Source organism: Psittacula echo (genome assembly GCF_963264785.1).
Source record: "Psittacula echo genome assembly, chromosome: 5".
NCBI lineage: Eukaryota > Metazoa > Chordata > Aves > Psittaciformes > Psittacidae > Psittacula > Psittacula echo.
The window spans coordinates 44794-60273 of NC_137739.1; the positions used below are offsets into that span (position 1 = coordinate 44794).

At 37.7% G+C, this 15480-nt stretch overlaps 1 protein-coding gene across 3 annotated transcripts in view; it reads right to left on the reverse strand.

Annotated features, from left to right (window-relative positions):
• UNKL (unk like zinc finger) overlaps positions 1-15480 on the reverse strand; it is a 55083-nt gene that overhangs the window by 26982 nt on the left and 12621 nt on the right. The window lies entirely within an intron of this gene.

The following is a 15480-nucleotide window of genomic DNA, read 5'->3' on the forward strand; positions in this document are numbered from 1 at the left end:
AAAAAGAGCATGTAGAACAAGTGATACATTCTTTCCCTTCGTTCTTGTCTGCTCTATGCCTTTGCTTACAGCTGAACTTCTACAAAGAAAATGAGAAAACATATACCTATAAAACTAGTTGTATTTCCTATGAAAACAGAAGCTCCTTGAGTTCCTTGATTTGCATTTTATCTTGTAGCTTTAAATGTACTGTTATGTTGCCTACATTTGAGGGGGTGGAGGAGAAGATGACAGGAAGTGGAAATGTGTTTGTAATTAAGCTGTAAAACTAATTTTGCTCTCAAGTAACTTATGTCCTTCCTACATCCCTGTCTCAGAACACCAATTCCATAGTAAAGGAAGTATGATTCATCCCCATTGTTCAGATTTAGACTATGCACATGTAACCAAACTCATCTGCATTATCACAGTTTAATAGATTATCATTTACCAAATGAGTGTGGTAACTGATCACGTGCACACAGTCAAGCCATCTTAGTTAGGAAGTAAAACAGACAACTTGAGGCTTAATGGAGGCAGCAGAATATCAGCACCGAGTCTGCAATCAGGATGAGGTATGAAGGCACACTTACCACAACTGAACTGACAAACACTGACTTAACTGTGCTAACTTGAATGTGTGATCAAGTACTTACACGTTTGATCAATTTGATAAAACAAACATGGTGCTGGTTATCCTATCTTCATCTGTTGTAATCAACATACATCCTATGCAAATATTCACTTTTAAATACGTCATGGGCATAATGACATGATGGCCATTTCTTTTTACTTTTCAAAACGAAACTATGATTTATTGCTCTGAGCCTAGAAGGGCTAACAGAAATATTCTATAATTGATAAATGCAATTAATCTTTGATGTATCTCCTACTTAATCTCCCAAATAAACAGCAAGTTTTCCTGTTAATTTTGCAATGCCAAAAACATGAAAAATATTTACAGACAAAATTTTATCATACAGTTAGGTGTTTGCTCTGTACCACCATGTAGCTTAGGTACACCACAACTAGGTACCAGTAACAGAGGCCTGATGTATGGAGACCAACAGTATAATCCTGAAGTGTGAGCTAAGCGTGCTTTTAGGGAAAGGTGATAAGGTTCTTCACATTTTTTGGCTGAAAAGTTGCTCAACAGGATATGCATTTTGTACTGATATAGTAACACTGGAAAGCTAATCAACCAGCTAGAGAAAGCATATGAAGCAGCAACTATGACTATGGTTGCACGTACTGAGACAGCCTAGCTCATCCAACTTTCATGGCACTGAGAAAAACAGACATTGGAGAAGACCATTTAGGTATGTTAAATTCCAACAAATTTGAAGGATATAAATGATAACCATAGAAATGAAGCGATGAAATTAAGATGAGGCGGAAGCTTCTGGTTGAGAATGATGCATATATACAGGGTGCAAAGAATTACATGCCAGAGACATTATTTTGGCAAAGGTGGCTGAGGAAACGGGTAGATCACAAGTGACTGAGGAAAACAGGTGCATAGCATACTGGATGATGAAACATTACATAACTGAAGATTTGGAAGGATATGCAAGGAGTAATGGAAATATGAATAGACATGAAGAAGTGGAACATAACCAACTTCATTAACCAAGTAGGACATCAAAGTTTAATCGATGTAAACAATGTATCTGAAATATGAATCAAACTATTTCAGGACTTGCATGCACAGAATTATCCAAGAAACCTTGTCTACTATCATTTCCCATAACCAAGGACTTCAGATACATGAATTTTACCAGCTCAACAGAAGATATAAGGAAGACTCTTTCAAAAGTTAGAGTGAAAGAAAACAAATTTATGTCAAAAAAAGAAGCAGTGGGAGAATGAGTAAAAAGGAGTATTCCTTCTGACAACTAGTTGATGGTGACCAGAGCACAAAAGACTAGTAATGGTTAAGAACAAGCAGCAAGAGCTGAAAGTAAAAGTTGCTGGTGTAAATGCAGCTCCTAAAGAAGACACATAGGACTGGGAAAAGTATGAGTGAACTTGTTGCTACAATGCATATAAAGACTCTGAATCCTACTAAAGGCACTACACAGCCCTCATGCAATAAGAGAATAAAGGGGGCATGCCAAGAAAGCCAATCTAGGACTTGCTAGAGCAACACACAAAAAGAAAGATAAGAGATGATGTGAAGTGTGGAGAAACAAGTAGTACTAATTGAAATGAAAAATTAAAATCAATGGAAATACTGTACCACACTGAGTAAACTGCATTGTGTGAGTTAAGTATATTTAGATGCTGCAATTGGTGGAGTATAAAGCAAAGGGAACTGCAAAGAGACACTGATGAAAAACACTACTGTCAAAGATCAGGTGAAGGGACTGACAAAAGTATAATGTTAGATGCTTCAAACCAGAAGGCAGAATACAAGGTAAAGAAACATAGATGTATAAGCTCTCCACGGAAACTGAACTCATACGTACCAAAAAAGGTTGAAGAATAGATTATTTAAGGACTGAAATGTTAAGGAAAAATACAGCAGATGAACGACTGATGACAGTCCAATTGACAAGGCAATTTAAGATGAAAACATAAGAATACAGTATAGGTAAGATAACAAGGTATATATTTAAAACAGTTACACAGCCTCCCTCCACTATCAACCTGAATCATATGGAATCTTAATGGACTCATTCTTCCAATAACATTTATAGATAGGCCAATAGATACTATCACAATCTACAAATGGGGACCTAAGCCACTTGCTCAAAGAGGAATATTATGATTGTGCAAAGAACTGAGTTTAAGTGTCTCAAATACTACATGACCCTTTCCTCTAGAAGCAAATGAAAGAGTAGGATACTCCCCCAACATACTATATAACAGGATATATGAAAGAAGTTTTGGAAGATAAATAGGGAGAGTTTGTTTTGAAGACACAAAGGAAGAGAGACATGGAAAGTCTAATTTCATCATGATAAAAACCTCTAAAATTAACTTTACTCAGGGCCAGTGTCTGATAGTGATGAAAATGAAGATGAAGGAGGGGACAGAAAAGAAAACAGCTTACTGGGACAGAGAGAAAAACACAAACTATGAATGTAACTAAGTTGCTGGGATATGGAAAATGGAGGAGAGAGGAAAACAGACTGACTACTTAAATAATAAAATTAAGCATTTACGGCAGATGGAAAAGGTAAAAGCAAGCAAGCAACAAAATTCCAGAATTAAACATGAAAAAACAGAAGACCAACCTGCTAATGAATGAATATTGAATAAAAATAAAAAATAAAAAAAAAGGAAGTGCATCAACCAATGCTGCAGGTATGCAGTCAATTTAAGTAGTCAGCTGAAAGAACGACAGAACATTTTGCCAGACATCAGAAAAAAAGGTGGCCATTTGCAATAAGACTTCAAGTAGAAAGTACAAGAAGGAGGCAGGGCCAACTTTTCCATTTTCACACTTAAACAGTAGCACAGACAGAGACTCACTGAGAATGGAATGGAAAATGTAGACAATGTTCATCAGATTCCTAATGACTAACAGAAAAATATACGTGTATCGAAGAAGATTCCCTATGGCTGGAAGGTGTATTACAATAGGTAATATTTTCAGCTGTACCTAAATCATTCATGAAAGGCTGAGAAGCTTCTGTGGGAACAGATGCTTTTATGGGTCTCTCCTGAAAGGTCCAGAACCTTAGCAATAACAAAATTAGCTTCCTGAATAAGAAAGTAGACCCTGTCTCAGAACCTTTCATATAAAGAAGCAGACTTCTGCACTGGGAACCTAAGATAAAAGGTAGGCATATTAGTATCTTTATTCTCAATCTACAGGACAGCAGTATGAAGCTACGTGAAAGGAAGCCAGGAGTTTCTGGACTATTTATTGGCAATTCCTTTTAAACATTATTTAAAGTATGTCCTTTTATCTGGTTTCTAACCAAACAGTATCAACTGACAGTGCTGGAAAGCTAGAAGTGAAAATTCTGGGAATAAATGTGTATGTACTTATGACTCTGTACCTGAAACAAGGTAAGGAAAAAACAGGTCAGGAGAGAACAAGAGCGATGTCACTACGTATATTTTTTTGCAACAATCAGAAAAACTAACAAAACAATATATTCGAACAAATACTAGAAGGAAAATAATGAAACCTCTGCAATATATCTTTCTCCTTCCTCTCCCTCACCCTTAGCTGATAAAATTTGCTAATATACACTTATCACCTTTGTAATCACTCTCTACTACCAAACGCACTACATGTACTGCACCACTGAAAGAGGCTTTAAGCATAAAGCATGTTAACGTAGGTTATCAATTCATTCCTAATGTTAACAAATTAGGGCAGAGAAGAGGGCTGGGATCAGTCAAGATCTTCCATGAATAAAACCTTTCCTACAGAAAAAAGAGACACATGCAAATCAAGCTGCCCTATAGTTGTATATTTGATTAACAATGATGTTCCTCACATTCAAAATATTGCATCTAAAGACAAAAAACAAGAAGAGAAAACACAAATAACACATAGTTAAATCTGGTGCTGGGCATACGTTCCAGTTAGGCTTACACTACCAGTTAAATATTATTGCCTGATATTTACTATAGCTGTGTTTTTTTTCTTTTCTTTTGCTGAAGTCCAAAGAAATAAAAAACAGATGTTTAAGAAGTAAAATAAACATTTTATATTGGCACAGTGATTATTAGTAACTTTTCCAGAATTATTTACACTTACATTTCCAGACTGCCCACTGCTATTTGTAATGCTGTTTGTGGAGTTAAGACTGCTGCTCCATTCATTTGCAATTCCTATGCTGTCTGTTGAAAACAGGTGAGCGTCTGGCTTTGATTGACAACCAGTTTGCAGTATGACTACATTCATGGTGTCCTCTGTTGAAGGAATCCCCAACAAATTACACACAGATTTGATACTTAGCTGTGTGAATTAAACAATTACATACCTAGTACCGAACAAAGCACCTGTCACATGGAAACATAAATCACACACAAGAAATCCTTCTCTCTTTAATATAAGCATAAAAGTCAAGGTAAGAATATATAACAAATATATAATCCACCATTATGTATTTGTGGCTACTAACAAATGTGATACTCTTATTTTCTTGTTCCATCATAAACTGGTGGGACATTGATTGAAATCGATATATTTAAAAGTATTGTACATTTTGTTTTGTTTTCCAGAATCTGTCACACCAGGGTTTAAAGACAACATTTGTTAGAACTCCTGACCAGAAACGTAACATCATAATTTCAGGGTTCTTTGTTTTCTTTTTCCAGACTAGAATCAAATGACTTAATCAGAAAACAATTTGAAGAGAACATGGGACTTGTACAATTTAACTTAAAAAGGAACAAAAATCTTTGAGAAAGTTCATTAGTAACTTACATGTGTAAGTTTACACATGTAAATGGTGATCAACGATTTGTCAATTTTCATACCAGAAAATTCAGCTCAAGGTGACTGAACAATTACTCTGCAATTCCCCAAAGGCTACTTTGTTAAACCATTACACATCTTGGATATTTGATTCTCTAAATCTGCAATATACTAAGGAGATTTAGACTTCTAGTTTTATAGGCAAATGATGAGTTAACAAAAAAAGTTAAGTTTAGTTTAGTAAGCAATTGCTATTACTAACATTCCTCACCTCATAATCCATGCACACAAGACATCAAAGTAAGGAAGTCAGAACTGAAAGCAAAAGTCTCTGAATAAATTCTACAGGTATAGCAAGATTTTTTTCATCTCTAGCCACTTCTGCGTATCTAAGGGGTTATGATAAACTACAGTTAAAAATCAAATTTAAATATTTGTCTCTACTAGAAACAATAAGTAGGTCTGACAGAGTGCATGAAAGTACAAGTCACAGTAAGAAACAGCATGAGTATGAGATGCATAGATGCCTCTCTTTAGTGGAGGATTGTTTCTAATGATGCAGCTTTTTTCTACCTGGTATTTTATTCATCACAACTCTGTAACCTTCTGACTACACAGTTCAATGCTTTACCAAATATTTCCTCTATTGTATAAATTACAAAAATGTGGAAGTGGCTCACAAAAGAGAAAGGAAAAAGCTCCACTGAGTACCATTCAGCACACAGGGCCACCCACACCCATTAAAAAAAAAGGAAAAAGCAACCATAGGGTTTACAAAGATGATGTCACTAAAGTCCTGCTGTTCCTCCTGCAGAATGGGAGTGCAAAGAACAATTGGGAAGACAAGAACAGATGTGCTGGATTTTTGTAATTTACCTCACTTCCACTATGTATCATCTTACTGCAGAGCTGCTTGGCCAGAGCAGCCACCTTATGTCCAGTCAACCCTCACACTGTCACAGGAAAACCCCTATCTAATTCATGCTCTCTCCTACATCTTCCATTAGCATTTTTTCCCTGACACAACCACACATCCGTCCAATATTCTGTAAATGAGTGCAAGGAGTTATACCACCCCAGAAGGGTAGTATAAGATTGCTTTCCAAACATTTCAAAGAGAAATGGTCTCTCCTTTCTCTTTCCAAGGTATCTAGGGAGAATAACATTATTAATTCTTGCTATTCTGCTTATTGTCAGACAGACACATTAAATTCAGAATGCATGCTTCTATGTCATTCTAATTTATTCCAGGAATGTACATCATAGTTTTTGGCCAGCTGCACAAAAGTAACAAATTCTACAGCATAAGCTTCCCCCAATCTAGCCATATTTTCTCAAAGGTCTATAGCTCTTGTAGGAGGTTGCAACTGACAGAAAAGCAACAGTCTCGTGTGGTGGCCTATTTCATGGTGATCCCTGAAGCTCATGGAGGTCAGTACAGTTCTCAAAAAGACCTTCAACTATCTAATGCTAATACAGCAGTGCTTCAGGGATAATGTATCAGTAGTCTATATAGGAATAGGGTTGTACTCTTTATGACATACAACTTTTTCAGCTATACAGGCTCCTTAGAATTTGCACTAACAAGGCTTGGGTATTATGCATACAAGAGTTACCACAGTTGGGCTACATCTGGCCTGGAGAATCCCATTTTTCATGAAGTCAGAAGTGTTTTCATTATTGCAGTCTTGGTACCAATAGGAGAGAACAGTCTTGGATGAACAACCTGAAGGCAAATGCCTTCAGTAACACAGGAGACTGAAGAGTTTCCAAACTCTTGCCAGCATGGTTCTGTATCAGAAAAAAAAAAATCTCTTCTTCTTTAAGATGCCAGTTGTAGTCAGGCAGTCAGTGCACAAATGACTGCCACAGGCTGCTGTTCATTACTTTAAGAGAATCCATTATTGAAGTGTCCCCATACACCCTGGTTACTCTATGTTTTGCAAAGGGAGATATGTCAGATCCCACTACCTCTCTACGTTTCAGGATTAGGTACCCTCCCCCTTTCTGTCATCACAAGGTGTCTTTGGGACTACGGTTGGATCTAGGATTTCAGCCAGAAGGGGGAAAAAATCAAGAGGTGACATTTACAGGATAATACTGTCTGCAGCCAGGGCCTGAAGGGAAAAGCAGTCTTGGAGGAATAGTAATACAAAGGAGGAAGAAGGGGGGCGTGGGTGGAAATGGTCAGCTGGTTCTGAGGAAGTAATTGACAGAACACTAGGAATGCAATTAGAGAGAATGTATGCTTCCACAAATTATTTCACACGGAATGATAAAAATTGCTGGCATACATGTATGAATGGTGGGAAATATTCCTCTACCCATTCCACATAGGTAGGGCTTCACTGAAGTTAGGTGGAGAACACCTGTAATTTATGATTCAAAGAGATCCATGAACCAAGAGTTCCATGCTTTTCATACTGATGATAAGATCTACAACTCTGAAACCATTTTCTCCCCTTCCCTAACATAGAAATCATTTTATTCTACTAACAGAGGAGACAGAATGTCAGAGCTGCTAAACTAAGCCTAAAGTTGTTGCCAATAGCAGAAAGGCACTCTTGCTGATAGTAAACAAACATCTAACTTCTGATGAACTATTCAGACTACCAGAGACAGGGGGTGGGTACTGTTGCAAGATTTCAAGTTCATTTGTTGAGATTCCCTGCTTATATAGTCTTCATTCAAGATGATGAAAGCCAGAGTTCCAGAGCATGCTGGCTGAGCATGTCTCAAGTCTCTTCTGATGGACATAAAATTCTAACGCAACTATGTGCAGAAAATTAAGCTGCTGCTTCTCAATTAGCACTGCTAACATGTTTAAAGTGTCAGGAATTCTCCCAGAGTTCTGAAGATTTTTAAAGAGTACAAGAATTCATCCTACAGAGTAGAAGAAAGAATGGGCTGGGGTAGAAACATCAGCAACAGATTAGAAAGATACCCCTTAGGGAGAATAAGATCAGCAAATTGTTAAGTTTGCACTTTTCTTCAGCCCTCTATCTTTAGCCTGAGCAATGCTTAACTTCCCTTAGAGATGGAAATCTTGTTTATTGTCAATAAGAGCTTCATTTGAGAATGATTCAAGCATCTGTTAAAGCAACTTCAAAAAGTTAAAATTTAAAGCAAATTCAAGCAACTGTTAAAACCTACTAATGACTAAGACACACAGAAGTAGATCATGATGAGGGTCTCAAAAGAACTCCAATCTCCAAGAGCTCTGCTGAGTTTCTCCTGCACAGTCTTCATGCTGGACAGGCAAAAGGAGAGGCAGCATTCATTATGCTCTAAGAGAGGAAACAAGAAAACACTCCCACAGGAGATTTTCATCATGTCACAATTATACTACGCTGCACGTATGCAGTAAATTTGTTTAAATCATACTCTTTCAGCTGTTTCAGGAAAGAAAAACTTGTATCAGATAAAGAGAAAAGTAGACTTAGCGCCATAAACCATCTCTGTAAGAAAATGTGCATTTTCAGACTTCCTGAGTCAAAGACATACTTGCCAAAACTGGCAAACAGTGAAGGACTTGATTTAGGAGATAGCCTCAACAGCATGAAAACAAAGGCAGCAAGGTACTTTTGATATGAAGAAGCAGTTCATAAAGACTTCACTGCCATAATGGTTTGAAGGCTTGTTAGGTCTTAGAATAACGGGCTTCTTGAAATAAATACAGGTTACTTATCCTTCTTCTTCTTTGAGGAACAAAACCTGAAAAAAGTAAAATGGATCATACCACAGAAATTAAAAGACAAGATCACCACACCACACATTCTCAGAAAAAAGAGCTGTGTGCAGCAAGAATGATTCTATTCATTGGAAGTCTTTTAAGTAAGCATGTGACACAGTAAAAGGTTGTACAGAACATTACATCTGCTTAGACAGGTTACATAGAGAGAGGAGACTGCCACTATTTATCATTAGAGAATCCTAAGATAAATACTACTAAATTGCAGACATTTGGAACTTCCTCTTTCCAGGTCTAGAAGCAGAAAGCAAGAAGTAAGACAGGAGCAAACTATTTTTTATGGATTACATAATGAAGCAAAAGCTACATAATTAAAAAAAAATAATTATCACTTATAAAAACTGGTTACACAGAAATGCTTCAAATTCTGCCTTGCATCACAGCTGAGAAGAAGGCATGAATAGCTGCTACAGCAACTGCACATTTCACATTTTAGAATACAGGAAGAATGGAGGGGTAGCCTAAGTTGATACTACTATTAAAAATAATCTGATGATGCATACCCAGAATTAACATGTGTAGATCATACCAAAGAACTGAATGCTTTCTTGAAGAAAAATGGTTCCTCTTCCCTTTTTTTATATATAAGTTTGAGTGCAGTGAAGATGAAAGTGGGCTATGGAGGAGAGTACAGCTGAAAATTTTCTGTGTTCTTTTCCAGTTTAGCTAAGGCCCTACTGCAAATACTTGAGAGGCTATTTAACTTTTACCTGAGAAGTCTACTGTAGGTTTCAACAGGACAGCTAATACATTTTAAAAAGTCAAGTATGTGTGTAGAAAATTGCCAAATCAAGCTCAAAAAGTTGCAGGGACAAGCTGCATTTGTAAAGAAAAGCTGTAAAAATTTTTCTGCTATACAAATTTGATGCAAATGCAGCAAGCTCCCATAGCAATGTATGGTATTAGAAAATACGGACTAAATTTCTAAAAGCAAGTGACATCAAATCCATTTATAATTAAAATTAATGATGTTAAGTCGCTTCTGTTATTGATGTTTCAAAATTATGGTTCGCTTTTATAAACACTGATACAAAATAACAGTTCTCTTACTTACTTTCAACATGTGCAAATGCACAAAATGGACCACGTGGGCAGTAACCTGTTTGGCGCATGTCATTGCACTTTGTAGACTTATATATCTAAACAAAACAAAATGGTGATTAACCTAAATGTATTTGTTACATAATGACAAAATTGCTAGAAAATTATAAAACCTTTAAATGAAAAATTCTGAATATTTACTAACAACACGTATCACAGTTTCCTTAGAAAATTCAGTTCTCATAATTTTTAAAAAATCAAAGAGAACAGAATTTTAAGAAAAGCAAACCTGAGACAAGAGAATCTTAACCCTCTTCTGTATAATAACAAATAGTAAGTAACAATACTATTTTAGAAAAGCAGTGTTTAAACTGCTTTGGTTTTCCATGTTGACCTTTGAGAATAAAATTTTCAAAGGAATTTACACCACTTCCAAGAAATCTTGCAGGAGAAATGATACATGTAGTAGAGCAGCTTACAGAACTGAAAAAACCCAAATACAACAGTACGTTTTTTGCAACACAGCTCCTTCATTAGGACAACTCTAATATCCAAATCATCCTAACACTCAAATACCTTTCACTAACGTGACTGGGTGAGCAGCAACTGAAATAATGCTGACTCTTCATGACAGTAATGATTAAGATGCCAGTAAGATCTAGATACAGTTTATTGCCCTACCAGGCTTTTCCATTTTCATAAAAAGAAAAAAAACGAAGGCCAGGGAACTATAGGCCAGTCAGTCACCTCAGTGCCCAGCAAAATCAGGGAGCAAATCCTCCTGGAAACAGTGCTAAGGCACATAGAAACTAAGGAGGTGATTTGAGACAGCCAAAATGGCTTCACCAAGGGCAAATCATGCCTGACAAATTTGGTGGCTTTCGACGACGGGGCTACGGTATTTAGTGGATAACGGGAGAATGACTTATATCATCTACCTGGACTTGTGCAATGCAACTGACACTGTCCCACACAACACCCTTGTCTCTAAACTGGGGAGGCATGGATTTGATGGACGGATCATGCGATGGGCAAGGAATTGGCTGGACGGTCACATGCTCTGAAGGCTGGAGCAGCTCTGCTCTGGAGCCAGGCTGAGAGAGCTGGGCTGATTCAGCCTGGAGAAGAGAAGACTCCTTAAACAGAGACCTTAGAGCAGCTCCCAGTGCCTAAAGGGGCTACAACAAACCTGGAGAGGGATTTTTACAACCACATGTTTTGATAGGACAAAGGGTAATCGCTTTAACCTGAAAGAGGGTGGATTTACATTAAATATAAAGAAGAAATTCTTCACTACGAGTGACGAGGCGCTGGCACAGGGTGCCCAGAGAAGCTGTTGCTGCCCTGCCCCTGGCAGTGTTCAAGGCCAGGTTGGATGGGGCTTGGAGCAATCTGCTCTAGTGGAAGGTGTCCCTGTCTGTGGAAGGGGAGTTGGAACTGGATGATCTTTAAGGTCCCTTCTAACCCAAACCATTCCATGCTTCTTTGACCTTGATAATATTTGGATCTCACAACAGTGTGAGGAGGGGCTGACAAGCTGTCATATTGGAACAATATTAAGAACCTATTTAAAAATCACATAGATTCTTTAGAAAATTAATTCTGGTGATTTGCAAGTCTGTTGCAAATAGCAGAGGGATATTTTTGTTCCCTAAACCTTGGTATTTTGACTTTCAGTATCAGCTCAGTGATTCATGGCTCTGTAAGTAATAATTCTTAGGTCAGAATGCAAGTTCTTTGATACTTCTGCATGCGCTGTGTAAAAATTGTATCTTGGGTGTCTACCTTAGAGCAAACATGAAAAATGAAACCATATATTAAAAAAATTAACAACTAGTTTTGTAAGCTCTTTATTTTGGAGCTATTTTAAGCATCTCAGATAAATTTCCCTCTCATAGTGATTTTGAATCAAAGGCTGAAAACTTAGTTGCTATATTCACTACTAGTTCATGCATAATGCAAAGGTCATCCAAGAAATTACAGTAAAATGCTAAATCACAAAAATATTACTGATGCTTATCATTCCACAAATAATTTATTTTTCCTTGAACACTGAAAAAGTGACAAAACATCCACACTGCAGACAAGTATTCACCCAAATGACACACTTAGACAAAACAGCAGGACTGATCCTTCCACCAATTTCACTGGGAGCTATCACAGACATTGAAAAAAACATAGAAGTCATTTGTGGATACCACACCCAAACTAGGAAATGAAGCTGGGCCCATCTTTCTTTCCTGTTCTCTGTTTACTGCTTAAATATAAAACCCAATGCTGTATGCACAATGCTAATGATGAAGAAGAAAAAAACCAAAAAACAAAACAAAGAGAAGGGCTGACTTCCAAATGCTTTCAACAAAACATGTAATTGGAAGTTCATTCTTAGTTTGAGTTCCTAGCCAAAAAAACAGCCTCATCTGATTCTGTGAGCTACCCAGATGATACATACAGCCTCTGGCAAATGCTACAGATACAAGTGATAATATAAATAATATCAAAATACTACCGGGGCAGAGCTTGCACCTCAAAAGACAGATACGGGAGATGGCCACGTCATCTACATATATCGATATCACAAGACAGACAGCAAACTCGAAGAACTAAATCATTACAGGAGACTAACTTCCTAGCTGTAGATGAAAACATGGCTGCTATCTATTAACAGTAGAAGCAAGCTATTCCTGAGTGTGATAACCAGGAAATTTCTTCAACAAAAAGTCACTGAGCTAAGAGGCAATGATAATATTCTTTATTTTAATTTGGTAAAGAGCAGGTACATGAAAACATCCAATGAGAGAAGATAATGTTGGATGAAGTGAGTATTAATTCAATTTGAAGGACATTAAAAAGTTAAGGATGCACTAAAGTTATGGATATCAAATAAGTAGACTGAGGAATGAAGGTAACTGATCAACATAATTGAAAATACTGAATTTCAATATAAACTGGATCAAATGAGTGCTGTGAATCCTCAAGTCAGAAATGCAAAAGCTGCACGGAACTTCCATTCTAACCACACAACTGGATGAAAGTCAGAGCTTGAGCAAAGGAGGGAAAGGATCATAGGGTAAGTTGCTGGAAGAAAACTCCTCTTTCAATGCAGGCAACATTGCTAGTTTCTGTGAAATTAAATACTAGACCTAAAATCAGATGAGGTCATAACACTATCCCCACCAAACTGCCCGCCTATCCTGCTTTCACCCTTTGTAGGCTTTCCTTTTATGTCTATGTTTGTCCAGGAGCTTCTTCTTCATCCATGCAGGCTTCCTGTTATTCTTGACTGACTTCCCCTTTGTTGGGATGCATCACTTACCAGCTTGGAGGAGGTGATGCTTGAATATTAACCAGCTTTTTTTGGCCCCTCTTCCCTCCCTGGTACCCTATCATGTAGATCCCTGAAAAGGCTAAAGTCTGCTCTTGTGAAGTCCAGGGTAGTGAGCTTGCTGTGTTCCCTCCTTGCTGCCCTAAGGATCCTGAAATCAGCCATTTCATGGTCACTGCTGCCAAGGCTGCCCTTGAGCTTCACATTCCCCACCAGCCCATTGTTGGTGGTGAGAGCAAGGTCCAGCACAGTCCCCTCCTATTGGTTCCTGCATCACTTGGAGAAGGAGTTTACCACCAATGCATTCCAGGAACCTCCTGGATTGCTTGTGCCTTGCTGAATTGTTCCCAAAAGACATCAAGGTGGCTGAAGTTCCCCAGGAGGACCAGAGCTTGTGCTGCTCCTATCTGTCTATAGCAGGCTTCACCCATTAAGTCTTCCTGGTCTGGGGGACTGTAGCAGATCCCCACTATAACATCACCTGTCCCTGCCCTCCCTTTAATCCTGACCCCTAAGCTCTTGGTTGGCTCCTCATCCACCCCAGGTGGAGCTTTGTGCACTCCAGCTGGTCACTGACATAGAGGGCAGCAACTCCTCGTCTCCCCTTCCTGTTCTTCCTGAAGAGCCTGTATCCTTCCATTCCAACACTCTGCCATTGGAGCCATCCCATGTTTCCATAATGCCAGTAAGATCATTGCCTTGCAGGCGCAGGTACATCTCTAACTCCCCTTGTTTATTCCCCATGCTATATGCGTTTGCAAGTTGAGCCACATATGTTTATATGAGCATTTAAGTAGCTCACGCATATTTGAGAAGATTAAAAAATAGCCGATTTATGTCACTGCATGTCCACTAATTATTCTGTCTGTTGCCGTTCAGATTAAAGACAGAAAAAATGGGATAAAAACATAAATACATTTCGCAAAGGCACATCATTGTAGATTCACCATATAACTTTGAGAAATCAAAGGTCCTCTAAAATGGAAATGTGGTCATTCTAGTAAGGACTTCAATAAAGGACGTGGTAAGATTAATTGAGATAATGAAGAACATGTTTCTTAACGGTGTTACATATCTGCTGTTAGACTTACTAATGGAGAGATGATGATGGATGGTATGAAAGAGGAAAGCAGCTGACAAAATTAACAGCAGAACTCAAGGCTCAGCCTTGTGACTCATTTTAGCACTTTAATTTGCAGCTTTGCCATAAATAAAAGTATGGTGCAATACTAAGCAGAAAGACACCTTTAGTTCAGAAAAAGAAGCTGGAATATGATGCAGAAAAAATTAGGTGATCTGAAATAAATCTGGACTGTAAAATCCCCAGTAATCAGGACAGTGAAATTCTAGAGCAACATCTCAAGAGTAGAGATAGCTGACATCATTTTAGTGCCATGTACCTGGTCAACTTATGATAGGAAATGTATGATATGAAGCTTGCAACAATCCTGGAGTCAATAGTCTAAGAATTCCTTTTACAGTATGATACTGAAATGCCTTCAATAGTCTTCATAATTTGAAGAGAAATTAGAAATTGAATGGTCTTTGCTTATAGCTTACTAAGTATTAAACTTTCTAGTGAAAGAAATCATATCCTGCTGTGAATCTTTCATGTCCTTTCAAAGGTCCCAAAATGAAAACAGACATCCAGTGTTGTACAGACAGCTTCTAGCATAACACGTATTTTTCAGTATCACATTTGTTTCCATTAACTGGCACATCTAACATTTTCATAGTGTTGCATAAGAATTAAACCTCAGCAGACTGCATACCACTGCTCTCTTCCCAAGCATTTCACTACTACGCTCAAGCGTCCAACAAACTTACAAAGACTTTGCCTGCAGAATAATCTAAAATGATTTAAATTGTTTTTTCTGGAGTGTCTTACTTTAACCACTATGAGAGTTTCCTGCTCTTTCCACATCCTCCTGATCTATTCAGGTTTCTCTTAATCATTTGCAATAAAACTTTTTTAACTATATTTAAAATAGAAATTTGACC